Raw genomic sequence first — 18,330 nt, 5'->3', positions numbered from 1 at the left:
GACTTGTCTTTCTTGCCTGCAACTTAAAGTAATGGCTTTGCTTGTCCAAATGACAATACTGACCAAATTCAGATTTCTTTTTCTCTTGTCCATTTATTTTGTTTGCTTTCTAATTTAAAATACATTTTGAAACCGTCTGTACACAGTAGGCTATGTGTGCTAGCAGAACTAGACTCCAGTCACGAGTCACAGTACACATGTGCGGTGGTTTGTCCACCAAAAAAGCGCCAAAAGATCGAAAATAAACTAGCAGAGCCAGAACTGTTCAACTCCTCTGGAGCCACAGCCAGCAGAGAAGCCGGTTTACTTTAGCTTTTAAACCAGCTGCAGCCTGAGAACTGGAGTGTGAGGGGATGTAACACTAAAGATGGCGGCAATGACAAAGAATTGCTGCAAAATAAACATACATCTGTTGTTAAAAAAAAATAAAAAATGTTTTTTTTTTTTTATTAATTTTTTTTATACTTATAACAATTCGATAATTATCGATATCGAGAAATAAAATAAAATTATCATATCGTTATCGCGATATGATTTTTTTCCATATCGCCCAGCCCTACTCTCAAAGAACACCTACGAGAGACTGCAATTCGAAACTGGCCCCTGTAAATGTCCTAACCCAACCCCCTCCAATGTACAGTAAATTACCAAGTATGGCTTTGTCAATATTCCAATGTACAGTGTCCCCCCCCACCCCCTACCCAACCACCCCCCCCCCCCCACCCACCTCCAATGTACAGTCCCCCCCCCCCCCCCCCCCAACCCACCCAATGCCACCCCACCTACCCAACCTCCTCCAATGTACAGTTTCTACGTCAAATGTATACTCTCTTTTCTGGACTCTTTTTGTATCACAAACATTACTGAATTTACAAATCTGGTATGTCATAAATGTATAGATGTAGCAGTACTGTCTATCTGTATGTCGTGCGTGTCATATATGTTATGATGAATTGAAAATGGGGGACCCTGATGTAAACAAGACGAAAGTCTTTCTCTGGTCTGCATCCCCTTAACAATTGTATGTATTGAGCTGTACTGTACCCATTCTGCAATCTGTTAATAAAGTTTTCAATCATCTTCATAGGAGGCCGCTTGATCACTGAAAACATAAGACGAATACTGCACGTACTTGATGCCGACAAGGAGGACACCATACCTAAGGCAATGCTGTCCCTGGATGCTATGAAAGCCTTTGACAGGCTGGAATGTCATGTCATGATAAATCTGGTTAGTCAAAACTACAGGAATACAAATTTTTTTAATAATACAATAAATATATATATATTATCGGTATTGACCTTGAGGAGCAGAAAGTTATCGGTATCGATATCGGGGTCAAAGAAATCCCTGTCAACACCCCTCTCTCGGGACGATGGCATTTAAGAAAGTATCTGCTGTTAAAATGACAAACAGCATCGACACTTTAATTCACGGTCGATTAAAAACACGTTTGTTTTATAATGCTCACTCTCAGTAGGAAGATACCGCACGTGTTGTTGATAAATTACGTCATATGGTATCGGAGGCTAGCCTTTCGGCGTACTCGCCGATACGGATACCAGCATTTTAGGCAGTATCGGAGGCATTTCCGATACTGGTATCGGTATCGCAACAACTCTAAATGTAATATCATGGACATCTACAGAAGATTGAAAAAGAATTGTTTGGTAAACTGCAAATAATACAACATTACCATGGACTCCTAAGCCAAGCTAAACTAGGATAATGTATGTCAGATAAACAGATGAGAAACACTGCTAAGCTAACGTTTGTTCTGGATTTTGCTAATGAAGGGCTAATAATATCTGAGGCTGCGGCAGCTAATAATAATAATATAAAAATAACAGCCATGGATCGTCACCACAGATAATTCAATAGTTGGATAACAGATTTCTACTAGGGGTGCACGATATTGATTTTTTTGAACCCGCTATCGATACCTTTCTGCTCCTCAAGGTCGATACCGATAATATATATATATATTTATTGTATTATAATTTTATTTTTTTATGTATATTCCTGTAGTTTTGACCTAACCAGATTTATCATGACATGAGCCTATGAACAAAACAAAGCCAAGAGAACAGTTTTGACTCTTCAAATAAAGTGACTATTTTTCCAAATAAATATAATTCGAGTCAATCACAAAATTCACAATCCGTCAATGTCATTAACAATGTGTTTCCCTGAACAATGAGTGAACTAAAAACCAACAGGTATTGTGCTTTGTCAGCAGATAAAACATTTGACGCTATAGGAGAGGAGACTGTTGTGGGTCCATGAAACAACTATTACTTGGCATTTATAGGACAGCACACCTCAAAAAGAATTAAATAAACCAAACAAATCGTCTGTCAAACATCTTTAATTTTGCAAACGGCTCGTCAATAGGTACAAGCCGCGCCGGTTCCTTTGCAGCTTTGGATTAGCTTAGCCTTTAGCTGCTCGGCGTCGTCGTCGGATTTTAATACACCATCGTAGCGGTGGTGATGTTTCAGGTGACTTATTAGGTTGGATGCAGGGAACAAAATAACTAGACGCTAGGGGTGGACGGTATGGTCTAAAATTTATATCACGGTATAATTTGAAGCATAGACGGTAACGGTATATATCACGGTATCATCGTTTTTGATAAAAAAAAAATTTTTATTTTATATAATTTTTTTTTTTTTTTTTATAAAATATATATATTATATAATTAGACTTGTACTGGTATTATCTGCGAGACATCGCCACCACGCAACAAGCTCCACTGTCTGTGTGTACTCTAGTAGCCTCCAGCTACGGCCAGGTTTCTCCGGAGCTGCACCTGGACCTATACTCTAGTAGCCTCGAGCAGAGCTACGGCCAGGATTCTCCGGTGCTGCACCTGGACCCTATTGTATTGGTATTATAACGTTAGCAAGCCCTCAGCTCGAATACGCATCTAATCAGTGTTATAAGACATTGATATCATGAGCTATCTGTAGCTACTGCATATATAACGTTAATACAACGCCTCAGTGAATTATTTAGTTCAATGGGACATTTCGTTTTGAACGGTGAACTAATTTGCGTTAACGTGAGCTAACAGGTAGCATACACGTCTCTAGTACTAGACTTTGTGGAGCGTTTGTTGATGTCAGGAGCTATCGGTAGCTGGCCGACTAGATACCGTTCGGTTAGACAATGCCCCATCATGTATTAAACTAAAAGTGAATAGTTGACTGGGTCATTTTGTAACGGTAGCTAAGCTAACGTTAGCTCAGGGAGACGCCGACAGCTCCCGTGTCCCGTCCCACTAGACTACTAGACCCGTGTTTACATGCGTGCGGTAGGGGCTGGCACGCCCACTGCGCGAAGCCTCCTAAATAACTTTTTCCAGTTCGCACATATCTATTATCTATGACTAATTCTATCTATTTTTAGGGGCAAATGCGAGTGAAATAGTCGCGCTGTGGTTACATGACGTCATTGCTATTTTAGAGCTGCACTACCGGTTACACGGTATACTCAAAATCCATACCGTAGAGCAAATTCATACCGTTTATACCGTATACCGTTTATACCGTCCACCCCTACTAGACGCCCATCGCCAAATGCGTGTAGATTTACCTTCTGGCGTCTAAAGATAATAGTCTGCCCGCCAGCTGGCGTGTAGTTCATATCGATACTCTTATTTTGAAAATCCTGTGCGAGTCTCATTGCCGCCCCAAGCGCAGCTCCAGTCATAATAGCTGGGCTCCGGCAACAGGCAACGTTCAGGTTCATATGATACTCTTTTGAAAAACCCTTAGCAACTCTGCGAGTCATATGATATCCGCCCACTACGTGTGGTTTCTTGAAAACAGAGCAGCAGCGTTAAACAGACCAGCGTTAACACAGCAGTGTGCCTACAGATGCGAAATAAGTCTGTGATGTTTTTTTTCTTCTCACAACGAGTCCAATGCAGCTACATGCTTTGCACCGTCGCCATTCCTTTATGCCCACATCGCCCGAAATTAACGTTTATGTACCAATCACTACAACGTTAAGCTAACAAGCTAATCCTGATGATCAGACGAGACAGAGCCATAAACAGCACTGAGGAAAGGGAAATGGGGGGGTGGCACTCTCCCCTTCCCTGTGTGTGCGTGTGTTTGGAAAGACGACGGAGTCACTAGTCAGGACTCAGGACAGGAGTATATTATAGTAAACTGAGGATTACTGAGGATGGACAGATAATGTTGATATTCAAATATAAAAATTTTTGAGAGGAGTGGAAGTTTGAAAACAGACTACAATATGATGCGAGGGTGGTGAGTTGAAACACAGTGTGTGTGTGTGTCCCGACCCCACTTCTATGTTTCAATCAATTATTTGCATTTAAAACTATTAACGCTGACTCATTCCTTCAGTCCACTCAAAATGATGCTAATATTCCTTATGTTGTTTATGATATTAATTGAAAATAGCATATGAGAGTATTATATGTAATAATAACACATGGCGATATACTAAAAAGCTATTTATAATTTTTGGCTAGTAAAAAATCTGCCCGGCTGGTACTTTTAAAAGTCTACCAGCCAAATGGCTGGTAAGTCAAAAAGTTAAGTTTGTTCCCTGGTTGGATGTGTTATAGCTTGTTGCTCCTTTCCCTCCTCGTGGAACTTCTGCATTTGTTACAAATAGCAAGCAAACTGGTTTCCTCTGAAACTTTGAAAAAGTCTGACGACGCCATCTTTGTTTACTATCTGTGCTGCTTCTGAAAGTTACGCAACTACCTCACAGCCAGGCATGAGAAAGGGAGCGCTGGATTTGTGAAAAACTCCCTCTTCCTAAACCACACGCTATCAGTCATACCACAGTACTGGGAAAACGGGAGGAGCCTACAGTAAAAACAAACGCCCTTCATCCCAATCCACCCACACCGGATTTCTTTTAACCAAAAAATGTATTATATATTATCGGAGCTATCAATAATGTTATCGGGTTTATCGGGATGACATCATAATTGCTGATTAGGGCTGCAACGATTAGTCGACATAATCGACGACGTCGATTTTTTTTTTTTTTTGTGCACTACCTATCTTTGTGAGAGTGGCTTCTCAGGGTTCTAGACAACATCATAACATGATGATCTCATAGCAAATTTTGGACATTGAAAACATTGTTCCCCTGCAGGAGATGATGATCAGACTAGGGATGCACGATATTGATTTTTTGACACCGATACCGATAATTTTATGCTCCTCAAGCCGATAACCGATATCGATTGTATTATAAAATGTTTTTAAATGTATATATATTATTTTTTTAATCAATTTTTTTTTTTTTTTTTTTTTTAGTATTTATAAGCTCCGACGTCATCGGTACTGCTATCGGTACTCGAGAAATTATGGAGTTTTTTTTTTTAGGAATTTAAACGTCGCAAACTAATCTTGTTGGCCGTTTTCTATCTCTCCTCCCTGGGTCTCTCTCTGCCTGCGCGAGCCGGCTGTGCTCTTACACACACACTCACTCACTCACTCACACACACACACACACACAGCTCTGCTCTCGACAGCACCCGTGTGTGTGTGTGTGTGTGTGAGCACAGCCGGCTCGCGCAGGCAGAGAGAGACCCAGGGAGGAGAGATAGAAAACAGCAAACAAGATTAGTTTGCGACGTTTAAATTCCTCAAAAAAAGTCTGGGTCTATTTTACTAAAGTCGATGCTGACAACGCTCGTTGCCACAAGTGCAACAAGACATTTGCCAGTAATGTATAAGCGCTGGTACTTGTCAATGTGGCTGGCGGGGAGCAGCTAACGTTATAGCTCCGAGTAGAATAATGGCCGACAATCCGGAGGTAAATAAACGAACGAGAGCTTCTGATTGGTGGTAAGAAGAAGAGGTGGGTGCAAGCGGAGGGGCGTAATTGGCAGATCGACTGTCTGTCTCCGAATGTAACGTGACTACGTCACAGACAAGAAGGGGAGCGCTGGATTTGTGAAAAACTCCCTGTTCCTAAACCACACGCTATCAGTTTTACCACAGTACTGGCAAAACGGGAGGAGGCTATAATAAAAACAAGCGCCCTTCATCCAAATCCACCCACACCGGATTTCTTTTAACCAAAAAATTTATTATATGTTATCGGAGCTATCAATAACGTTATCGAGTTTATCGGGATGACGTCATAATTGCTGATATCGGCCCGATAATTATCGGCCCGATAATTATCGTGCATCCCTAGATCAGACTAGACACACAATACATTACACACGCACTCCTCTCACTCACACACAGCGATCAGAGTAAGACACACACATACACACTCCTCTCACTCACACACAGCGATCAGAGTAAGACACACATTCACACTCCTCTCTCTCACACACAGCGATCAGAGTAAGACACACACACATTCACACTCCTCTCACTCACACACAGCGATCAGAGTAAGACACACACACAAATTATACAGTACACACCTCTCACTCACACAGCGATCAGAGTAAGACACACACACAAATTACACAGTACACACACTCCTCTCACTCACACAGCGATCAGAGTAAGACACACACACATACACGGACTCCTCTCACACACAGCAAACAAAAGACCTAGAAGTCTGTCTGATCTGACTCATCCCCCTCTCCCCTTACAGCTGTTCCACGTCACCCTCCTGGTCCTGGACCAAGTTACATCCCCATCAGCCGCGGTGCTGGGGGCAGATGCTGCTAGTTATTTCTTTTTTATTATTATTTTTTTAGTTATTTAAAGTACACTTCCACTTTAATTTGTATTATTTAATTTATTTATCTTGTTATGAGTGATTGCTGTATTGTTATTCAAATACATTTTTATTTAAAGTGGCTTAAGATCCAAATTCAAATGTTTCATGAGTCATTATTTTAATTTGCTATGGGATCATCATGTTATGATGTTGTTGTTTGGTCCTGACAAGAGTCTCAAAGTCTGGGGTGATGGTAGACAAGCAACTCTGAGGTCATGCTCAATGTCCAATCTGTTCCTCTGCTCTGTCTTCAGCTGGACCAGAGCTGAGAAGCCACTTTCACAAAGATAGGTAGTTTATATAAAAAAAAAAAAAAAAAAAAAAAATCCTTTTTTTTTGTTTTCATAATTGGTTTTCGATTAGTTGACTAATCGAAAAAATAATCGACAGATTAGTAGACTACCAAATTAGTCATTAGTTGCAGCCCTATTGCTGATATCGGCCCGATAATTATCATGCATCCCTAATTTCTACCACTAAGAACAAGCCCGGATCACCATCAGATCCTACTCACCGCTCGGTAAGGACTGGATCGCTTTCAAAACATCAGGCCACAGCAACAGCAAGCGCGCTGGCACTAACGTTACTAGGTCAACAACGTGTGTGTCTGTGTGCCCGTCTGCCAGTTCTTCAAGCCAGTGGCCATCAGGCTCCACAACCGGAGGCACGGACTGCTGCCAGCAGCTGGAGAACTAACGGCTGCAGAACTTGAGAACCATTAGGAATGTCTGACTCTTAACCACTAAACCCTGCATGGACTATAACTCATTATGATCTGCACCTTTGTGTATACCGTTTACTTTTAGTCATATTTTATATTGCCTATATTTATTGTAAGTTATATTATGACCAATAGGGTATACAGACTCATATGCAACTCTGCGGTTTATTTTATTAAAATTGTATATTCAGATTACATTTGTTTATTGCTTATATGTATTTCTCTCCTATTACCACGACCATACCTGTACCCCCTGCTGCTATGACGACTGAATCTCCCCAAGGCCAAAAAAAAATAATAGTTTGTTTCCGGTTGCCGACAGACCATGCCGATTTAGGTGCGACCCAATATATTTTATGAGTTAAAAAAAATGTAAAATAAAATAAAAATAATCCCTTTTTTAATAAAGTTTCGTAGAAATCTTAGTCAAACCTTTAGTATTATGGATATTAAACATGCTGGCAGAGTACAAGCATCCATGTTGTGAACATTTTTATTAAATAAAGAAATTCCCTATCCATAGTCGCCGTGGGAAAGAATAAAATAAAAAATAAAATAAAATAAATTCCCTACCTACCCATGGCCTTAACTGACAACCAGGGGAGGAAATTAGGCCACTTTACGTGACTGTGCGGCACCAGTTTCATTAGTGAGGAAAGGGAGGTTATAGTGACGAGGCTTGACAACAGAGGTTCAAAGATTACTTCACATTTATTGGCTATTCGTTTCTTTATATCGCTTTATCCATCGGGCTGCTCTCGTTTCCAACTCTGTGTGTTGACATTGACATCCTGGTGTGACATCAACTACGGCAACTTAGGACGCTCAAACATCAAACGCAAACCTATTGCATCACGCTCTCTCTCTACGTTGTCAAACTAAGTTATGTTGGAGTTTTATTGTGTTTGCGTTGTTTGAGGGAAAGAAACCTCGTGTCCTGCAGTAGTTTTTATTTTCACTTTGTGCTGCTTGATTTGATTGTATTTCATGAAAAGTGTTTTTCAGAGATGGAAGTAACTTGAGAAAAGGTTTTGCATTTTTCTATTGCAGTTTTGCACAATAAATGTTCTTAAAATACCTCTGTACTATGTGAAATATGTCCTAGTAATACAAGAGTACAGTAATAGCTGCCAGATCTTTACCCCTTCAGAAGCATTTATATAGACATTTTTAGGGCGGCTAAGTGGCGCAGTAGGCAAGGCGCTCGCCACTAACGCAGGAGATGCAGTGTTCGAGCCCAGCTCTCGTGTTGTTTCCGGCTTGGCTGGTCGTTCATACTAATACAATTGGCAGTATTAGGGGGTGGGAAAGCCGGTGGGTGGGGATCGGACGGTGTGGACAGCGACTCCTACAGGTCGGTTGGTGCGCCTGTACAGCAGAATCAGGAAGCAACGGGGGCAGCGTGTCTCTCCCACGCGTCACTCCTCGCCGCTGAGAGGTCGTGCTGTGCAGGTGAAAAGATGCGACAGCTGCCTCCTCGTGTACCGGAGGGGACACGTGATGCAAGGCTTCATCCACATTGCAGCCGACCAGTGGGAGGCATGGTCTAACAACGTTCGAGACAGGGGAGAGTAGAATTGGATAATACGGAATTGGGATGGGAGAAAAATAGAAAATGGGGAGAAAAAGTGGATAAAAAAAAATAGACATTTTAAGATTAATTAATATACTGTGATATACCGTTACCGTCTATGCTTAAAATTATACCGTGATATACATTTTAGACCATACCGTCCGTCCAGCCCTAGTAGTGATTCACATTTTTTTACAACTGTGGGTAGGGCGTTCCACATTGATGTGGCATAATTGCGGAACGTGTTTAGTCCCTTGTTTGAGACGATTCTACTTGGACATGATTTGTGGAACTCCATTATTTACAACAGACAATGCTAGTGGACAATGCTAGCAATTATGTCAGTTACGTCTTGTGTCTCTTCCATTCAATTAATAGGGCCACCAGTTTGGTCTACCCGTTTTTAAATACTGGATCAACAGAGCTGTCTTTTCAACACTGGCGTTCAACAAGTGCTGATCCAAAAAAAATAGGTAGAATGGTGGACCTAATTGTAACAATTTAATTGTAATTGTTGACAATACTTTGTGTGAATAATATATTGTAAATGTAGGCTGGACAAATGCAAACCTGTCCTAATATGAATGCATATTGATTTACTACATATACAAGGGTTCTTTCAAAGTGGCAACATACTTTTTTTTTTAAATAATTTTATTTGGGCTGTGGGGGGTGCTTAATGTAAAAGACTGACCTGAGGAAAGGGCTACAGGGAGAAAGCACTGCAGTCTAGTCGATTTTGTGTTTTGAGCACAAAGTTCATCATAGATCTAGCCTCTTTATTTTGCTCTCAAAGTGCACCAGATTGATGCATTTAACTTTAAAATGTAAAAAAAAAAAAATTACGGGGGGCATGCCCCCGGACCCCCCTAGAGGCACAGTACCGCTGCTGAATTTGTTTTCAGGGGAAACACTGAAGACACAGATCATTACCGATCTGGAGGAGCGGTATAGTGAGGAAAAGAGGGTGTTCATGCTGCTGAACAAAGCTAGTTACTTGGATCCACACTTCCATCGAAGAAGGGAACATAAACAGGAGGTGGCCTTACTGGAGGAGATTAAACAAGTAAACAGAAGCAGGAGGTGCAGATGGCCTTACTGGAGGAGATGAAACAAGTGAACAGAAGCAGGAGGTGCAGATGGCCTTACTGGAGGAGATGAAACAAGTGAACAGAAGCAGGAGGTGCAGATGGCCTTACTGGAGGAGATGAAACAAGTGAACAGAAGCAGGAGGTGCAGATGGCCTTACTGGAGGCCAACCTCATCCTAGAATGAATGAATACTTTATTTAACAGATTGCAGAATGGGTACAATACAGTACGGCTCAATAGAAGCATTAGCATAGCCTCTCAAGTAAAGCCGACACAGTGGCTGAAACGCTCAACAGAGATGTTCGGTCATTATGATTAACGAGCTGAATAAACGCACATTTCTCTCTATACACAGAGTCGCACCAGTTTCTGACCTAACGTCACATATTCTCACAAACTCAGTAGTAACATTAGCATTAGCTTAGCATTAGCATAGCAGCTTAGCGTGTTAGCTGCTCCAGCTACCTCTGGTCAAGGCCCAGTCTGGTGGAAAAGTGGCAGAAACGCCCAACAGATCAGATGTGCGGTCAGTAGATTAATACAAGCAGATGTTACTGTAACTAAACGGAGAGGTGGACGTGAACCTACCTTTGTTTACCTTCTCCTGTGTTCTTCTGAACGTGGTAGAGTCCAGCAGCGTTCTGCTGACACACGAGGTGGTTCTTCTGGTCGGGAGTCCGAGTCCGACACAACAACACCGCTCATGTAACCTACTGGTAGAAGTAGCCGGACTTCGGGCTCATTCCCTCTGGAAGGTGGTGACAGTAAACCAGGAAACAGTTTATTTGGGTTTGCAGGTTTGACTAACTAACGTACTCTACCGCTCTGGACCCGCGCATGCGCTGTGAGGGCCGCTCAGCTCACTCCCCCACTCTTAACATACTCGAAGCTTGGGGGAAACATGCACTTTTAGAATCACCAGAAAGGCTTTCGAAATAGTGAAATGCCATGTTGGCCTCAATATTTTCAAAAACAAATTATATGAAAAGGTTATGAAATGAACAAGAATGTGATAAAATATGTAATAAAAACGGAGCTCAACGCGGACATTTGATCGTAGAAATCCGTTTGTTTCCCCAATATCAAGATGGCGGCGTTCTCGTGACGTCAGAGTGTCTTCGAGATGCTAGTGTTTCTTCATCTCACGTTCAGACGGCGTCTATACTTTCTGTAGCCGCATTTCTGGCAGACGCTCTCTGATTGGCCACTGTTGCCCAATCGCGTGACGAGCTGTGGCTTTGCCCATTTCCGCGTCGAACAGCCTCGCGATGCATGAAGTGGATGAAGCCTGACTTGACGGTTGTCCGGAGAAAACAAAGTTACAAGTAAGTGATCTACAGATGCTTTCATCATCCATTCTGTAAGTTAGCGAACGGAACAGAATGAAACAGCATCTCTACGTGTTCTTCTTGTAACCTGCTGCCTAACGTGAGGGAAACCAAACGTGAACATGTAACGGCAGCCACTCAAAGATAAAATGGCGATTGCTAACATGCAAGAGAAACACACGGCCAGCTGCTAGTTTGCTCAACTTGTGAAAACTCACGTTACAAGTCAAATGCACCACATTAAATGAGGTAATACATCAATCACAATATTACAAATAATAAATACATGTGCCCAAATAAATCAAAGTTAGAACTTTGAATGTTTGTTATAATCATGCTGTTTTAGAAGCGCAGTGCAGACTATCCTACATGTCTGATCAGTACATAGAACTATCCTACATGTCTGATCAGTACATGGAACTATCCTACATGTCTGTGATCAGTACATAGAACTATCCTACATGTCTGATCAGTACATAGAACTATCCTACATGTCTGTGATCAGTACATATAACTATCCTACATGTTTGTGGTCAGTACAGAACTATCCTACATGTCTGATCAGTATATAGAACTATCCTACATGTCTGATCAGTACATAGAACTATCCTACATGTCTGTGATCAGTACATAGAACTATCCTACATGTCTGGGATCAGTACATAGAACTATCCTACATGTCTGGGATCAGTACATAGAACTATCCTACATGTCTGGGATCAGTACATAGAACTATCCTACATGTCTGTAGTCAGTACATAGAACTATCCTACATGTCTGTGGTCGGTACATAAAACGTTAGGTTATGACTATAACCAAGTTCTGTTAATTAGGGGTAACTGAGGGGTACAATTCCCTGACTGTATTGAGAGTATGGTATATTAAACCACTACTTAGTTATGTACTTTAATTACTGGCCATACAGTACATGAATATATATGGTGAACACCCACACAAGAATACGGCAATGACACATAAAGTTCTATTTGGAGGGTATTTATTATTATCAGAGCAACGTTAGGTTACAGATTGAGAATTATACTCGCGCTTGTAAGGCGAAGAACACACGTAAAGTAGGTCAAGAGCGTAAGTCAATGAGAATAGTAAGATGGGTCTAAACTGACGCCACCTGTAGCATAGCAATTACATAAGGCACACTAGTACCAGCTGGAGACACTGGGGGGGTTCCCTCCGGGTGTAAGACCGGCAGGGCAGAGGAATGTTCGGGTACAAAGTCTGGGTCAACGAGGAATAACGAGGTTCCAGATACAGGAACCAGTGCAGTACTCCCTTGATCAGTAGACAAAGCAACAGCTATAATCCAGTATGCTCGACAGCATGGATGAAAGCTAGCCAGCCTCTTCCTAGAGGCGGGCTCGAGTGATGCTCCTCACGGGGGGTAGATCCCACACGATAGTGGGGTAGACGGTTCTCTGCTCCAGCAGTCACGGTACCAAAGCAATATAATCCAACCAGAAAAGGTTCTGCAGTCGCCGGTGTAGGCAAAGTTGCTCACTTCACTGCACGTTGTCTCGTGGGGAAGGCTTTACTAGTAATGAACGAATTGCTGCTGTTTACACCTGCGCCGTATTTATACGTAAGTGACAATCTAGTGCCAACCTGGTCACTCTAGTCCTGAATCACTGCACTGCCAAAGACATGTTGTAACATGCCCCAAACTCGCCCACTGCACCTGTCTGAGTACGAGACTGCCTGGAGCCTGGGGGGGGGGGTGTCCAATAGGAGAGCGCATATTACTCTGGTTTGTACGCAGGTAAAGGGATATTCCGTGTATATATACAAAGAATATACAAGGGATATCAAACGATATACAAATATTATACAAGGGATCTCAAGCAATAAATATATATATTCGGTTTAATCTGACCCTTTGTAACAGTGACGCTCGGCATCACTCATGCACTCCCTCGCGTACGTGCACGCGCACTGAATAAATTCCACAAATGTACCTTTAATACCAGTATTCATCTGACCACACCCCTCGTTAGCTTACCTTCATGAGCAGGTGTGTGGTCACATGCTCTCCTCCTTCCCAAGCTTTCACCACAAGGTGAGGTCAAGGGCTGCAGCGGCGTCGGATGCCGAGCGTCACCCCTAATTAACAGAACTTGGTTATAGTCCTAACCTAACGTTCTGTATCATTAGGGGATCCGCTCGGCATCACTCATGCACATAGGGAGGCCGAGCGGAGCCACCGGCCGACAAATACACCCCGCTGAAGGCCCCCCACAACCATCAGAACAGGGAGGGCCGAGCCCCCCCGACCCCCCCCTAATGGAGGGCACCCCCCCTATTAGAGGTTTCCCGGGAGGGCGACGGACCCGACCGTGCGAAGAGGCACTCAAGCAATTCAACGCACAGGGTGAGCAGCCGTGGCCTGACCCCACGACTACACACACGCACAACCCGCATGCCACCCGGGAACGAACGGAGGGAACAACCTCGTTACTGCCCCCAGAAACACGGGGTCAAGGGCAAACCCAACCCCGTGGCAAGGCCGTAGCAGCGGAGCGCGAAGGAAGGCCCAGACCTACCAAAGGGACTGGACCCCCTGGAACGGGGGCCCGGAGAAGTCCATGATGCCAGCATCACGACCCCACCAGGTGGGCACTTAGTGACCCCGCCCCCCACATCGCCAGCGTATTCGAACAAAGGCCCCTCAGCCGAGCGGGCCCTGTCCCCCCAATAGTACACCACCTGGCACACTGACCCTGCAGAACAGGCAGTCAGCATGGCCGTAAGCACACAAAAAGGTTAACCAACGGAAGCAGGCAGCGCACCGGGGAAAAACCAGGCAACAGGCTGTTAACCCGAGCCTGGAGACTGCGGACGAGACAGGCGCCAGAGGGGACAGCTGAACACAGCCGCCCCGGCGGAAGGGGCGCATGCTGGCGTTGTTGCATGATCAAGCCTCCATTTAAAAACCCCCACCCAGAGGGGTTGAGGCAGAGAAGGCTGACACGATTGGCAGACGTCATGAACGTGCAGGGGCACCCTCAACCGGTTAACCCGGGAGTTGACACTGCTCCAACACACCAGAGAACCAACCACCTAGTCGTTACCCTATGCAGTGGTTGGTCCCATAACCCCCCAGGAAAAAACTCCAAAACATACCTGCGGCACTGCCGTAGTACCTGTGTTCCAGTTCCCAACAGGTAGGCCTGCCGCGATAAGCAATAAATCGATTAATTGCCGCGATAATTAAAATTAATGCAATGATTTTGACGGGCGCGATTAATTGCTATTTGCGCATTTGTTTTAATGAGGCGGAACCAGTGCCCCTTGTCAGTCACTGTCCGTGTTGGGAGGCGGGCCGCTGGCTTTACTACAGAGCAGAGAGCACAGCACAGGAGCTCCGTGGGGCAACACCACATAGCTTAACTACATTTCTCAATAGTGTTGCTCCTTTTAACCAAGTAGCGTTATTTGTAGTGTAACGTTAGCGTTTTAACGTTAGTAGCTAACGTTAAAACTAACTTAAAGTTAGTTGTTCACCAACAATCTCAACATTTGTTTTATCATTAGCTCATGTCGATCTACTAGTAGCATCAGCAAGCTAACGTTAGCTGGCCCCAGTCCACTAGCAGCATGTCGATCTACCAGCAGCATCAGCAAGCTAACGTTAGCTGGCCCCAGCCCATTAGCAGCATGTCGAAGTAGTAGTAGCATCAGCAAGCTAACGTTAGCTGGCCCCAGTCCACCAGCAGCATCAGCAAGCTAGGATAATAACAACAATACTTCCGGTCCGGTCGGTGGGCTTCAAAATAAAAGTCTAAAACACCGGAAAAGACGGAGCGGTGGGCTTCAAAATAAAAGTTTTGGGAAATAAATTTCTCAAAAAAAAATTCTCTAACCGGTCGCAATAATATCGCTTATCGCGATATTTTCGGGGGCAATTAATCGCCCAGCAAAATTTGTTATCGTGGCAGGCCTACCAACAGGGTTATCCCGGGCCTACGGGTCAACGAAAAAATTACTTCGGACCGGGCCTGGTGATACGGGGATCACAGGGTCCCCCGAGGAGGTCAAAGACCACTCCAACAGGCCCCTCTTCGCCATGCGTAAGAGAAGAGCGCAAGAATGGAAAACCAGCCCCAACACCCCGTACTTGGTATTCCCAGGAGGTCACCCAACCAAGTACTAACCAAGACCAACCTGCGTGGCGGCCGAGATCCGCCGAGATCGGGTGCGTACAGGTTGGCACGGCCGTAAGCCATTATGACAGTGTAGAATACAATGCACCCAACAAGGGTTCCATAGCGCTTAGCCCTGCGACACTCGGACCGACCTAGCATTTTTCCCCCTGAAAAAAGCCCAAGTCCCTCAGGGTACCAGAACAGCAGATCTGCATCCCCGGCGGACAACGGGTTTAACTGATCCAGACCAGCGTGACCAGAACCAGTCCCGTGCCCTAACCACGCCGACATGCCAACTCCAGGAGAAGGGGCAGATATGTGTGTTGATCTTAAACATAAAAAGAAGGCGCCACTCAGACGTTCGGTGCGAACCGCGCCCGGTGGCCCACCCCCAGGGCGTGAGACCCTTCTACATATGTTCAGATCCATTCCGTTATCATCCCCTGTTATGAACGAGAACCCGTCGACAACCACACAGGTCGTCGGAAGAGGAAAACCCCCATCCCAATTGCTTTATAAAAACGCTGTTTTAACCCCAAGCAACCAAGGCGCACCAGTCAGTTTCCTAATGTCCAGCAGAACATCCTGAGCTAGCACTATGTGGTCGTCGGGCATATCCACATCAATAATAGGCTATGTAGACCATCTTATTGAATCCCCAAGGCGCCCAGGGGAACGACAAGAGGGGCGGGATGCAACCAACTCCATGAATGAATGAATGAAAACTTAATCCAACAGATTGCAGAATGGGTACAATACAGTACGGCTCAATACACACAATTGTTAAGGGGATGTAGACCTGAGAAAGACGTTAGTCTTGTTTCCATCAGGATCCCCCATTTCCAATTCATATAGATTCATCCAACTCTTTATAACAATAAAGAAGAAGCATCACCCGTATGAACCCAACTGCACAGCTGGGAGTAAAAAAACGTTTACATGTTTTTACATCCAGTCACTCCTTTTGTCAAAGAGTAAAGACCGGACCTTCCCAGAAACCTTCCCACATGAGTCGTAGTCATGAAAAAGACATGTCAACTGTGAGTCACGTGACCAACTGACTCAAGTTTACACATAAATCGAGCGTAGCAGACCCGTAAGCCCTACGCTCTAACTCGACACCTTAACACTCTTTAACTCACGGAAGGCGTCGCCATAGCAACATTGCTATGACTGGGGAAACCCTGCACACGGCTCCTGTTTGTAATAGGAGTCGGCAGGATAACCCCCCCCCCCCCCCCCCTCCCTGCCAAGACGTCCTAACGGCTCGGCCCTGACTGGCTCAGCAGAATGAGATAAAATCTCCTAAACCAATCAAGTGGGAAGGAGGGGTTTATTCGACACCCCCTCACAAAAAACCCTTCTTTCCCTACACACAAAAACAACTGTAGCATTTTGAAACCTCCGGTAGAATGCTAATGTATAGTGTAAGCTAATACAATGCCCGCTACCCACAAAATGTGAACAGGATTTACAACAAAACAAGTCGTACTTTAGTTTAATTTTTTTTTCTTTTTTTTTCTTTTTTTTGGGCAGGCAAGGGGTGGTTTGGAGGCGGTCAGGCACGACCCCCTCCACGGCAGATTTTTTTTGAATTTAATGAACCTGTACGTGCAATTTCCTGCATTATAGAGCCTTCAATCTTGACCAATAAAGCTGCTCTTTTCACTATAAAACTCAGTTAACCATAACGTAGTTATGGTTAGATTTATATATTGGGGGGGGATATATCATATTTTTCATAATCAAAAAGTGGTGGAGCAAGATCATACCTTTGCTCCCCCAAGTTCAATAGTGGGAGAGCAGAGATGCTCCGAATGCTCTTATGGCCAGGCGTCTAAGATTCACTGATACAAAGTAAAATAGTGCAGTGCAATAAAATAGTTAGTAAAATAGAATAAAACAATGCAATAGTTCATTGCAATAAAATAGTTATCATCATATTTTTTCGGGAGGCCGGTAAGGAGTGCATTACAGTAGTCGAGTTGGCTTGAGATAAAGGCATGGATCTGGTTTTCAGCGTCCTTTTGATTTATAAATGGCCGTACTTTAGCTATGTTTCTAAGGTGGAAGAATTAAGTTTTTGTCAACTTGTTGATTGTGATTTAAAGCTTAGGTCTGAGTCTACCATAACACCTAGACTTAACTCACTCAAATACAGTTAGCAGCTGGATAGACCACAGATGGAAATTAGCCTCTGCTAAATCTGGTGCAAACATATTTTCATGTAACAATGATGAATTGTAATTTTTTTTTTTTTTTATATATTATAAATAGATTCGGGGCTTTTCAGAATACATTCGGGGCTTGAGCCCAAGTAGCCACCCCCTAGCCCCGCCCCTGACGCTTCCCATCACCCGTGACAACAAGGATGGTCTGCTGGACATGGACAAGCTTGCCAGAGGTGATAATTTTACCTATTAATTTACATTCTCTAAAGTAATTTTGTTCTTAATTTCTATCATTCCTAAACACCTCATGGATGTCAATCAATCTACATTTTATTACAGACCCAGGGTCCATATAAAAGACAGGACAATACATAGAATAAATTACATATAAAAGCACAATAAAAAAAATCAGTTTAAAATAAAATACAGATTAATGTCTTGCATAGAGACAACTGTCTTTGTTTCCACTGCTGTGATTGAAGGACAAAACCAAGATGAGCTCATTTACAGAGTAATTTACCAGACAAACACATGTATACGATTTC

General features: G+C 43.6%; 1 long non-coding RNA gene across 1 annotated transcript in view; it reads right to left on the bottom strand.

Moving 5' to 3' along the window:
• Positions 1-10,942, bottom strand: part of LOC311236427 — a 35,952-nt gene extending 25,010 nt beyond the window's left edge. The window contains exons 1-2 of the long non-coding RNA XR_014620211.1: positions 10,718-10,942; positions 10,138-10,304 (exon numbers count right to left, since the gene is read on the bottom strand). This is a non-coding gene — a long non-coding RNA (uncharacterized lncRNA). The remainder of the gene's footprint in view (positions 1-10,137; positions 10,305-10,717) is intronic.
• Positions 10,943-18,330: the final 7,388 nt, after the last annotated feature.

Source organism: Notolepis coatsorum (assembly GCF_963971535.1).
Source record: "Notolepis coatsorum genome assembly, chromosome: 11".
In the NCBI taxonomy this organism is placed as follows: Eukaryota; Metazoa; Chordata; class Actinopteri; order Aulopiformes; family Paralepididae; genus Notolepis; species Notolepis coatsorum.
Note: the sequence above shows the minus strand (reverse complement) of the source record. Positions and strands in the feature narration are given on the sequence as shown.